Here is an 11,931-nt window from a genome sequence, read left to right as displayed (position 1 = left end):
TTGGAAAGAGTAAATACCCGAAGCCACCCTTCAACCCGGAGTCTAGTGTCTCAAAGCCTATAACAGAGAAAGAGCGAGACTCTGACTTTTGAAACAGCATGAAGCTTATCTTCGAGCCGCTGGAGAGGATATATGCTCATCCTGATGAGGACGGAATCGGAAGCGCTTCGGGTGGGGCAGGGCGGGGGCAGGTGGCAGACCGGGTGCTGCCTGTGAGCCGCGGTCGCTGGCAGATCAGACACCTTGTCATCCATCAGGCCAGCCCCAGATAACGAGTCCCCACCCCTGCCATCGCTTCTCTTATTAGAAGTGAAAAATGAAAACCAACTGCAAATCACCTTGGCCATTTAGGTATATCTGTCTTGCTGTCAGCCACAAGCAGGCGCTACGCCGATGCTCTGGGCTAATTAGAGCTTGTCCTCAGAATACGGGGGGTCTGAACCCTGAGTGTTACAAGTGAGTCGGAGTGGCAACAGGCGGAGAAGACCATCAGTGTGGCCCAGTGAGATGCCCGTTGTCCCTCCTCGGAGTTCAAGTGCTCCTTTTCATCGCCCTGTGAGGACTCACTTGTGAGTCTGGGGTGGATTCTGTTGTGCTCTGGCCGCCTTTATCCACCCTTTGTCTTCCAGTAAGCAGGGGCCGTCTTTTCGTCTGGGGAGCTGATTTATCCCAATCCAGTGTGGCCTTGATGGGCCACCAGCCACGCCACCCCAGCCCAGTTTGAGAGGTCGGCTTGTGGTCTGAGATTGGCCTATGGAATCCACTCTCCTGGGACTTAGACTCTTGGGTGGAGAGATGCCAGGGTTGCTGGGGGCACATTCATGCCAGCAGCAGCTCTGGGACAAGACGGTTGGAAAGTCTCTGCTGCCTGGACTCCCCAAGGCCCTCCTTTTGGCTTTGAGCCTTTGGTCTTCCTGCTGAGCAGTAAATCCTCATTTAGCTAAGTTAGCTAGAGTTGTGTTCTGTTGTTTGAAATCCTAACTGGTAAGGCCTCCTGCCCCGTACTGAGATCTCTTGAGATCCCGCTGTGGTTTCAGGAAGAGAGATGGAGGGAGGGAAGGGCTGGAAGAGGAATGCTGGGGACTGAGGAGGGTAAGGGGATACAGTTGGGTGAAATGGACGTCAAGGACAACAAGAAAAAAAGGACACACGCAGGGGTCCAAAGATGCACCAACAATGTTCTCTGCGTGATCACAAACCATTCTCACAGACGTGAAAGAACGTCTTCTTATTCCCATTTGTGTAGGCGGCTATTATTTTTGTCTGCTCATCCGCCAGTCCACTTTTTTCTTATGACAGGACCCCGGGCTTGCAAAGGAGAAGCACCCTCCTCTGCCCCCAGGCCTGTTGGTTGGTGTAGGGCCGGCACCAGCCTTGAGACCCGCGTGACCAAGCCTGGCCAGTCACGGTGTGCGTGGCCCCAGCCGCAGGGCTTGGTTCAAGGACAGAGGTGTGGCCAGCAAGGCTAACGAGGCTCCAGCTTGAGGCTTGTGCTGAAATCACGTGGGAAGAGGTGCGCCTTTCATGCTGGGGCTGTGGGGTGTAAGCCCAGAACTGCTGGGGCCATTTTCACCGCCTCGTGGAACACTGTGCTTGTCAGTGTTGCCACCGCAAGGGTAGCTGAGCCAGGAAGTGGAGAGGAACTGGTGTCTCATGACATCGTCTGAACACATCACTGGGTATGCTGAGAGGTCCTTTTTTAAGTCGAGTTGGCCGTCCTTTCTGTCACTTGCAACCTAATGACTAACAGATGAAACTCAAAGAAGTAAAGGGACCCCAGGGCGGGGAGGAGGACCGGGATGACACCAGAGCAAATTCCCGTGTCTTAGCCTCTGCCTCAAACTCTGAAGGTCTGTATTCAAGCACCAGCTCAGCCACTAGTTCACTGTGTGTGTGTGTGTGTATGCACGTGTAGGTATGCTATTTAACTTCTCTCTGGCTCAGTCTTCCTTCTGTAAAATGAAGATGAAAATAATGCTTAGGCACTAATAATAATAAACAGTTTTCAGCCGACTAATTGGCTACTACACACTAGTCCTTAAACAAGATGTTTTTTCCATGCACTGTTTCATTAAATCCTCATAAAAATTAGGTGATTTAAGTATTATGGTCATTCCCATTTTACAGACAGGAAAAGCTGAAACCCAGAAGCGTGGGCATTTGCCCAGGGTCAGGCGTGGAAGACCAAGTCTTTGACTCTTAACCACCATGATACACAACCTCTCAGATGTTGACAGTGTAGCTTGGCAGGAAGGGGCAGGGTGCAGGGAGCTTTGTCCTGCCTGTGGGCTCCGTGCCCCAGGCTCTTTTTGATCTATTCTGCATCTTCCAGGGGGAGCAATAATTCTACCTGAGAAGTGTCCCTGTGGGGAAGTGATCCAAAGTCTCATGAGTCTCTGAGAGAACAAAGCAAGGTCAAGGCCATTCACAAGGTCAGGGTCACGGGACTCAGCTTGCCCCTGTGGACGATACCAGACCTGCACTTTCAAAAGATGGGTCATTTTCCTGATCTCATTCATATGTGGCCAAGAGAGACCAGAAAGCTTTTAAGGATAATAAAATGCTTTAGGTGATTGAGTGAATGAATGAAAGGGCGAGTCAAGGAGTCAATAAATAAGTGAGTAAATCTGTGAATAAGTGAGTGAGACAGAAGTAAGCTGGTTGCCTGCCTTACGGAGCTCCTAGGGCACCTGGGAGACAAGAGAAAAACAGTATAAACAGCAAGAGAGCAAGTATGTGCTAAGACACACAGCACCAATGATGTGTCACATGGGAAGATGCCTCTGTGGACTGGAGATGTCCAGCCAAATTCGAAGTGTGAGGTGGGGCTGGTTAGGGTGCTGAAGAATAGATACTATTAGGGAAGCTGGAGGGGAGTGAGTAGGGCAGTCAGGAGGGGCCACCATGTGCAGGTGGAAAAGTGAAGCTGGCCAAGTGCAGGAGACTTGCTCCCTCCCTGCAGACCCACCCAGCCCTCGCCATTTCTGATGCCTCTATCAGCACGTAGCCAGGAGTTATTTGTGGGTACAGATCTAGGGCATGGATTCTGGGGGGAGAAATCATAAGGAAGGGCTTCTCTTAACTCTAGTCCACAACTGGGGCAGAGAGGTGAGACAGAACCATCCGTCACCAGCATCCTGGGCCTGGCCATGCCAAAGGCTGAGACTGGGCTCATCTCCAGGGCTACTCTGGGAGCCCAGATGGCTACAGCAAATAGATTTTCCTTTATTGGTTTTGAGGCCAGAGAGATAGTCAGGACAGTTTGAATGATGCTCAGATAAGCAAGGGCTTCTGAGGAGGTGGGGCAGGTCGTAGAAAGCACTCTGGAATCTCATAGACCTGGTCTCCACTCCTCGGCCCGCCACCACCTTGCTGTGTGACTGCAGCAAGTCACATCACCTCTCTGAGCCTCAGTTCCTCACCTGTACAACAAAGGTAGTAAAACATACACACAGAAGTGGTGTGGGCAAATGAGGCACGTGCCTGGCATCGTCTTGCCTGAAACAGAGCTGGTGCTTCGAAAGTGAAAGTTGTTTCATTTTCTGACTCTTCCCCAATAGGCACTTTTATCGTCAGAAATACATATAGTTAGATTTTAAAACGTTTTAAATAACAAAAGTATGTCTGCTATGGTCCAGGGAGAGAAAGTGTATTGGTCAGTGTCCTACTAGGAAATAGATGGCATCCTCAAATGGGATGGTTTGAGGATAATTCAATAAACGGGATATTTATGAAAGTATGAGCCGACTGTACAAGGGAGAGTGCAGAACCGGGGGGGTGGGGGTGGGGGAGCATCTCTGAGCCTAAAGGGGGAAACGAGGCAGTGATGACCAGAACCCAGGGGAAGAGGGACTGGATGGGGAGGGTCTTGGCAGGAGCTGCAACCGTCAGGTGAGGGACCCCATGGAGAGGAGCCAGAGGATTAAACACCACAACCTCTTTCTTCTCTCTTCTGGTCTTCTCTGGGAATCACCATTGGCTGAACCCACAATAAAACCAGGGGCTAAGGGAGCCCTTGAGGAAGGCTGGCTGCCCAAGCATGGAGCAGGGAAGGGAGGTGGGAAAGAGGATCTGGACGGTCAAACAGAGACATCCAGCACAAGGGGTTCTGAATGCCCTGCAGATAATAAACTTGAAGACCCCTCCCCATAAACATGCTCTCAGGCCTCCCTCTTCGGCTTGTGATCACAGCCAGTGTTCCACAGCGCGGAGACGGATGCAGCGATGACAACGTTCTGATGAAGGATAAGCCTGACCGTCTCAGGGACGCAGGCTGAGGGTGGGGCCGGGGCACCGGGCGCCGGCGGGGCGCCGAGGCGGTGGGCGTGGCCGGGCGTCGCGCAGCAGCACCGAGGGTGCGGTTCGCCCAGCGGCGCCCCATGACTGATGAGCCAGCTGAGCCCATCAGGTAGGGAAATTAAAAGAGATTTAAAAAGAAAGTTTAATAAATTCTAGCTGGAGTCGTGCGGGGAGAGGCACCCTTCCCCTGCTGTTATTGCCAGTCATTTTTCAGTCCGTATCCGGAGAGTCACAGATGGATTCGCCGCTGCCGTCAGGCTGATGGAGGCGTGGGTTTCAAGCACCCTTGACACAGTCCCGACGCTTCCACTCCGGGGTTGGGATGGAGGACTGAGTGCTGAGGCTGGACGGGTCACAGCCACCAGGCTGGTCCATGGTGGACAGAGGCCAGGGTCGCTGGCTCCTGGGATGGGATGGAACAGACAAGGAAGCAGGATGCCAGGAAGGTGGTAAAGAAAAGGTCACACATTCAGCACACACAGATGTACACACGTGGAGATTAATATAGAGACTCACACGCACACAAGGACACACAGACACAAGACAGACACACAGGAACACACACCAAGGGTACACATGGACACACAGAGTCATAGATCCAGAGATAAACACATCCAGAGACACCCACTGTGAGGACCGAATGGGACAATGACATCAAGTGCCAAGTAAGAGATTTAATGGGCAGGGCACCCAGTGTCTGTTGGGTCCCTAAAACCAAAAGGAAGGGTGGCCCATTAACAGCAGAAGGGACCATGTATCAAACTGTATTTTAAACAAAACCATGGCTTGTTGTCCAAAAGGGACAATCTCAGGATAGGCAGTTGTTGGATCTCAACCCGTGAAGCAAGGGTCACGCCCAGTAGGTCTCTTTGCCTGTCCCTTCACCAGCACCGCAGGATTTCTCCCGTTGTGCTCTGGACGAGATGGTGCTTGAATCTGGAGGCTGTACTGATGGCCCTTGAGGGCAGGGAGCCCTGGGACTGGCCTGATTCAAGCCCAATTGAATTCCAGGAAAAGTGACTTATCTGCTTCTCAGTTACTCCTCCATCAAGCAGACCTTATTGGAGTGCCTGCCACAGGGATTCATGGGACTGACTGAGATGTATGTACAAGGTGCCCTGTCACCACACAATCGGTGCTCAGTAAACAGGTCTCGTTATCTGGACTAATGGTAAATGTTTAGGCTAAATGACAAGCAGGAGAGGTGACTGGCCAGAAGCCTCAAAGTCCCTGGAAGGTCTGTGTCTCCATCCAGGCCCTGCCCAGCACAGGGGGCAGGATGAGTGACCAGGTCTCCGCTCCAGGCCAGTGGGGTGGGACGAATGGGATAAGAAGCAGATTTCTACTTTCTGACTCAGCAGGAGTCGGGAAGGAGGGAGGCAGGGGTGGCAGGCACTTCTAACAAGCAGAGCGCTCATCCAGGCAGGACTGGTCATTGATCGCCAGGCTCCTGGCTCACTCAGCACCGAGGGTGGTGGGAGGAGAGTATGTGTGTCCCCAGAAGCAGTGTGACCGGCGCGTGGAGATGGAGGATGGCAAGGAGAGGCCCTGGGCACCTCACCCTCCTGCGGCGGTGGGAGCAGGGATGAGCACACAAGGACCGCCAGGTGAGCGCCAGTCACGTCACATCCGTGATCATGACGTTGAAGTTCAGAGAGGGAAAGTGACTTGCTCAAGGTCACACAGCTGGCATAAAGGATATGACTTCCGTATCTAAAAGTCTAGAAGCCAAATATGCAAAAATGTTGACTTTCTAGATTGACACTTCATTGCCATCTCAAGCTCTCTTTCCACTACGGAGTGGAAACTTAGTCTTGGTCGTTTCAGAGCTCCCCACCCCTACTACCCAATCCCAGGAGTCCCCATCTGTGCTAGTCTCTTATCACCTCAAAACTTAGTGCCTTAAAACAGTAACTGACAGAGTGACAGAATGTTCTGTTACTCTCTTGACAGTTCCGGGGCTGCCTGGGCGCAGCCTGGGGGCTCTCTTGCTCAGGGTCCCTTGTGCTGTTACAGTCAGACTGTGGCTGAGCCTGGTGGTGTCTTGAAGGCTCCCTCAGCAGCAGCTGAGGCTGGCTGTTGGTTGGGACTTCAGCTGGGTCTGTGGCCTGGAAAACCTACGGGTGGCCTTTCCAAGTGCCCTGGGCTCCCTCAGGGCCTAGTGACTGGGGTGCCAACAGCAAGTGACCCAAAGGAACCAGGCTGGAGCTGTGTCCCCTGGGAGCACGAGGAGCGAAAGCTCCTTCTGCCGGGGGTGTGGGAACTGTCAGGGCAAGTCCTAGAGGGGAGGCTGTAAACTCCAGCTGGGGAAATGAGAGGAGGGACAGCCAAGGGACAGGGGACTGAAAGTGCAAAAGGTGTGGGGGTGTGAGGGTGCACAGAGCAGACGTGCAGGGGCTCACTTAGCCCAGGAGGGGCCCAAGCCTGCTGGCCCAGCGGCCCGGCATCAGCCGTCACAGTCTGAGCACAGAGGCAGGAAGGCAGGCAGGCATGCTGGGGAAGGGGCCACTCTCTGCGCAGGTCCACTTTGACCTCCCCCCACCCCAGCCCACCCAGGGCGGGCGTTCCAGCTCTAGGATCTTGGTGAAGGAAGCAGGTAGGCAGGCCCTGCTGAGCTGCCTTCCGGCTTCCAAGCCCCTTCTCTCTGGCAGGGTTGGGGTGGACCACACCATGTTCTCAGTGCCTTCTCGGGATGGCTGAGTCAATTAGAGGCTTTGCCGGGAGGTAGAGGAGTGTGTAATAACTCTCAGTGTTTCATTAGGAGCTCTGTGTTTAATTTAGATAACTCTACTGCTGGGTGAAGGAGAGCTGTTGACAGTGATGGCAGTGGCGGGGTGGTAGGGGGCGGTGGCAAAGGTGCGTTTATACAGACTTCCAGCAGAGTCCAAGCCGGCCCATCACCACCTCCTCCCACTCCCCAGCATGGCCTGCAGACTGAGGTGCCTCAAACTCCCTGGGATTCTGACTGGGTCAGTCTGGGGAGGGTCCCGTGGCGATTCTGACGCAGGTGGTCCAGGAACACACTCAAGAAGCCCTGCTGAAGACGTAGGTGAGGGTGAGGTCACAAAGGACCTTGAATGTCATATAAAGAAGTTCAAAAAACTCTAGTCTACGTGTTTTGTACTGGCTGGATGTCAGGGCAACACTTAATTTGAAAGGAGGGTTTTATGACCAGAACTGACCAGCTCCAGCATTTGTCTTGCCAAAACACAGTTGCTCATCAACACCTGCTCAGAACCGGGCCTCATTTGGAGGACCCTGAGGGGGACGGACATGGGAATAGGAACCTGCACTGTGACAGACTGCTCCTCCCAGTGCTGCCACAGCCTGGGAAATGCAAGGGTTAACTCTGCTTCCTAGAGGCGGGGACTTTCGGGCTGGGCCTTGAGAAATGAATAGGAGTTCACCAAGGGGCAGCCAGCAGGAGGGTGAGGATGGGCTGAGGGGAGGCAGTTTGGACTTCCTTCTTTTCCCACAGGGTCTGCTTTATCGCAGTATGGTGGCCCGCCTTGTGCCCCTCCCTCACAGAGCCCCATGGTGACCCTGGTTTCTCCTGGCTCCCTGGCCTCCCCCTCCACGCCCCCGCTTCCCCACACCAGCCACCCGCCACACACTTCTAAAGGCCTGCCGCCTTGAGTCACCCGGCCGAGTGAGGACGTCAGGGTGACAGCCCTCCTCGCTGTCACACAGCTCGGGGTCCAGCTACTGTGCAGCCCTGTGAATAGACTTCTTTTCTTTCTTGGGCTTTACAATTTTTTTTCATCTCCGGGTCTATTATTCTCACATTTAATTAATGTTCCACTTGACTAATAAGACATAAAAAAAGCAGCTGGGATTGCCTGGGGGTTGGAGGCGGGGATAATTGCACATCTTGGGAAGGAGAGGGAGAAACTTCAAGGGCTGCCGGCCTTGGGGTGGGGAGGCTCTGCGTGGATGGCGCTCAGCCTCAGAGAGACCCAGTGGGTGAGCCCGCCCTGCTCTGCACCCTCAGGGGCTGCTTCCCTCCTCTTCAAGTTCCCACCACCTCCAGGGTCTCTTCAAAGTCCTGCCACCTCCCAGGACAGCTAGGGCAGTGGTTCTCAAGATTGAGCAGGGGTCAAAGACACCAGGGTGTGTGTGTGAAAATGCAGGTGCCTGGCCCTGCTCCAGGGAGCAGGCGAGTGGGGGCCCAGGAACCTGCATTTCAGCATGGCCACAGCAAGAGCTTCAGATACTGGCTGTACTCTGACAAACCTTGGGAAATTGTAGTTTGGACAATATGCTCCATTCGTGTCTTTTATAAAAGGGAAATAATCACAGTACCACCCCATGGCACCGTAATAAGGATGAGGGTCGGGACTGGCCGCTGTAAGCAAGCACTGACTAAACACTGACAGCCAAGGTCACGGCCACTGGCTCTGCAGGGACTCTGTCTGCCTCGCCTCCGCATCCGTCCCCAGTGCTCAGCACAGTGTGTCGCCCCAGGTGGGTGATCAGTAGCGTTCAGAGCGTGGTTTTCTTCGGTGGCTCTGGGAGGCGAGCTAAAAGTTCTTACTTCACCCTCCTACGCTGTTTGACTGTTTTAACAGGAACATGTATGACTTTTCTAACTTTTAAAACTTGTTTAATTTTATATCAATTTGTTAAATGACCCAAATAACCTTCCTTAGGCTTTGGATGGAGGACACGTTCTCTTCACAAGGCTTTTGATGAAGTGCAGACGGTGCAGAACCTGCTTCCACGCCGCCTGGAGTCGCTGTGCACCAGCAGCCCCAGGAGTTTCTTTAAATGCAGGTCCCCGGGCCCCTAAGGCCTCCTAATCAGAATTCCTGGGGCAGGCACCACCATGCTACCAACCTACCCAGCCACCGCCACCGTGCGGCAGGCGGTCTGTGTCCTGAGACGCTGAGAGAAATGCGGGGAGACATGGCTCTGCCTCGGGGCTGGAAGCAGACATCTGACTCCCTGAGGACAGAGCCTTGCGTCCCCTCCCTCCTGGGTTCCCACCCCAGCCCCAAACCCCATCCAGGCACGCGGGAGCTTGGTAAACCCCCCCCCCAACACACACACACAAAAAGACTTGTTGACAGGTTACAAGTGCACTGAGGCCCGAAGAGGGTCAGCGACCTCCCCAAAGCCACATACAAGGGAGCGGGGAAAACTGGGCTATTCATCCGTATCTGAGTCGAAGTGAAATAAAGTCAGTTCGTAAAGGTGCTTGGCATGACACCTGTGCCCCGTTAACTCTCAAAACCTGGAAGTGCCAGTGTTCTTGTGACATCATCCGTATCAGCATCCTTACCACTGAGAGGCCGCCCCACAGCCGTCGGCCCCTCTCATCATCTGAGTGAACTTGGACAAGCCACTTCACTTCCCCGGCCCCGGCCGCCCCATCTGTAAAACGGGGACGAGGACGAGGACGGAAACACCACACCTTTCTCGTGGGGCTGTTGTGAGCCCATGTTCATGAAGCATCGAGCCTGGGCGGAGAGGGGCCCCACGTGAAGTCGAGAGGCCTGCTGCCCCCCGGGGACGGAGCGTGCCTGCCCGCTCCGCTCCTCGCCCAGTCCCTCTGGAAGTCCCGATGAAAGCTGTCTCCGTAATGAATGTACCTCTCAGCCAAGCACGGCTGTGACCACACGGCTCTGACGAACGAGGCCTTGGCGGCGGCACCAACATCTATGCAATTAAGCTGCTCCACGGCGCTGGGGCGGTGAGTGACAGCCAGCCGGGATTGATTTCCTGGTGGAACCACAGTGCTGGCCAGACAGGGGCCTCTGCTGAGCTGGGAGACTCGTGCGGAGCCAGAACCAGGGGGCGGGCCTGGGGTTGAAGCCCCCCAGGCCAGGGTGTCTAGGAAGGCCCCTCCCTCCAGAATGTCCACATACATGCCCATGTTTCAGGGGAATGTTGGTGGGACACAGGAGCTGACATGTAACAAGCACTTAGCATCGCTCAATGTCCAGCCACAGGTGCAGTGATGACTCACTTTACAGACAAGGACCCTGAGGCCCAGGGAGGCAGAGGAACTGACCCAAGGTCACTTAGCTGGGCTTCAAGCCTGAGTCTGTCTGTTCCAAAATCTTTCTCCTAAAGTTTGCCATCTTGCCTCCCATTTATCACTTGGGTAAATTCCTTGCTGGGCCTCAGTTTCCCTCTCTGCAAAATGGTCACAGAGGACTGAACTAGATGGCCTTGAAGGGCTCATTCTGCAATTTTGTTTCTGGTGAATTAACACTTCTGAGGGTTTTTTTGAATCAGGAAGGATGAGCAGTGGGCCAGTCTTCGAGCTGAGACTGAGTCCTGCGGCTTCTCAGAGAGCCTGTGACTGGGCCCAAGAGGTAATTCATAATAGGGTAACGTTTCCAAAGCACTTACCATGTGTCCGGCACCATTCTAAGAATTTGAATTATTTTAATCCTCACATCTTCCTAATGTAGGCAATCTACAACTCTTATTTTCCTTCTTTTTTTTTTAAACTGAAGTTAATTGTGTTAATTTCTGGTGTACAGCATAGTGATTCAGTTACACACTACACATATATATTCCTTTTCACATTCTTTTTCATTATAGGCTATTACAAGATATTGAATATAGTTTCCCTGTGCTATACAGTAGGACCTTGTTGTTTATCTATTTTATATATAGTAGTTAGTATCTGCAAATCCAGAACTCTCAATTTATCCCTCCCCCCTTTCTTTTCCCCCCTGGTAACCACAAGTTTGTTTTCTGTATCAGCGAGACTCCTTCTGTTTTGTAAATAAGTTCATTTGTGTCATTTTTTTTAGATTCCACATATGAGTCATATCATATGGTATTTTTTCTTTCTCTGTCTGACTTACTTCACTTAGAATGATGATCTCTAGGTCCATCGTGTTGCTGCAAATGGTATTATTTCATTCTTTTTTATGACTGAGTAGTATTCCATTGTATAAATAAACCACAGCTTCTTTATCCAGTCATCTGTTGATGGACATTTAGGTTGTTTCCTGTCTTGGATATTGTAAATAGTGCTGCTATGAACATTGGGGTGCATGTATCTTTTCAATATTTCCTGCTAGATGGTTCTTTTAAAAACCAAACTCAGATCATGTCCCTCTGCTCCTCAGAACCTCCCCTGGCCCTTTATTTTAGGGAGAGTAAAAACAGAAGTTCTCACAGTGGCCCACAGGTCCCTGCACCACCTGCCTCAGTCTCCTCTACTCCTCTGACCTCCCCTCCTGACTCTCCCCTTCACTTAGAGCCCTGAGGATTTTTGTCATTTCTTGAAAACACCAAACTCATTCCTGCCTCAGGGCCTTTGCACTTGCTGCTCTCTCTGCCCAGAACGCTCATCTTCAGATCTCAGCTTGGGTCAGTTCTTACCACCTTCATGTTTCTGCTCGAATGTTCCTGACCATCCTGTATGAAATTGCACACATGCATACACATGCACAAATGTACACACATGCACACACACACATGCATACACACACATGCACACACGCACACACACACACACCAACTGACCTTCCATTACCCTGCTTGATTTTTCTTCACAGCATTTAACCATCACTGGCCACATTGTGCATTTAGCTGTCTGTTTTTATCCATCTCCCCCATCACACTATAAACTCCAGGAAGGCAAGGACTTTATCTCTTTTGTTCATTGCT

This window comes from Camelus ferus, chromosome 17, assembly GCF_009834535.1.
Source record: "Camelus ferus isolate YT-003-E chromosome 17, BCGSAC_Cfer_1.0, whole genome shotgun sequence".
In the NCBI taxonomy this organism is placed as follows: domain Eukaryota; kingdom Metazoa; phylum Chordata; class Mammalia; order Artiodactyla; family Camelidae; genus Camelus; species Camelus ferus.
The sequence above is the reverse complement of the archived record's forward strand: the minus strand, read 5'-3'. Positions refer to the sequence as shown.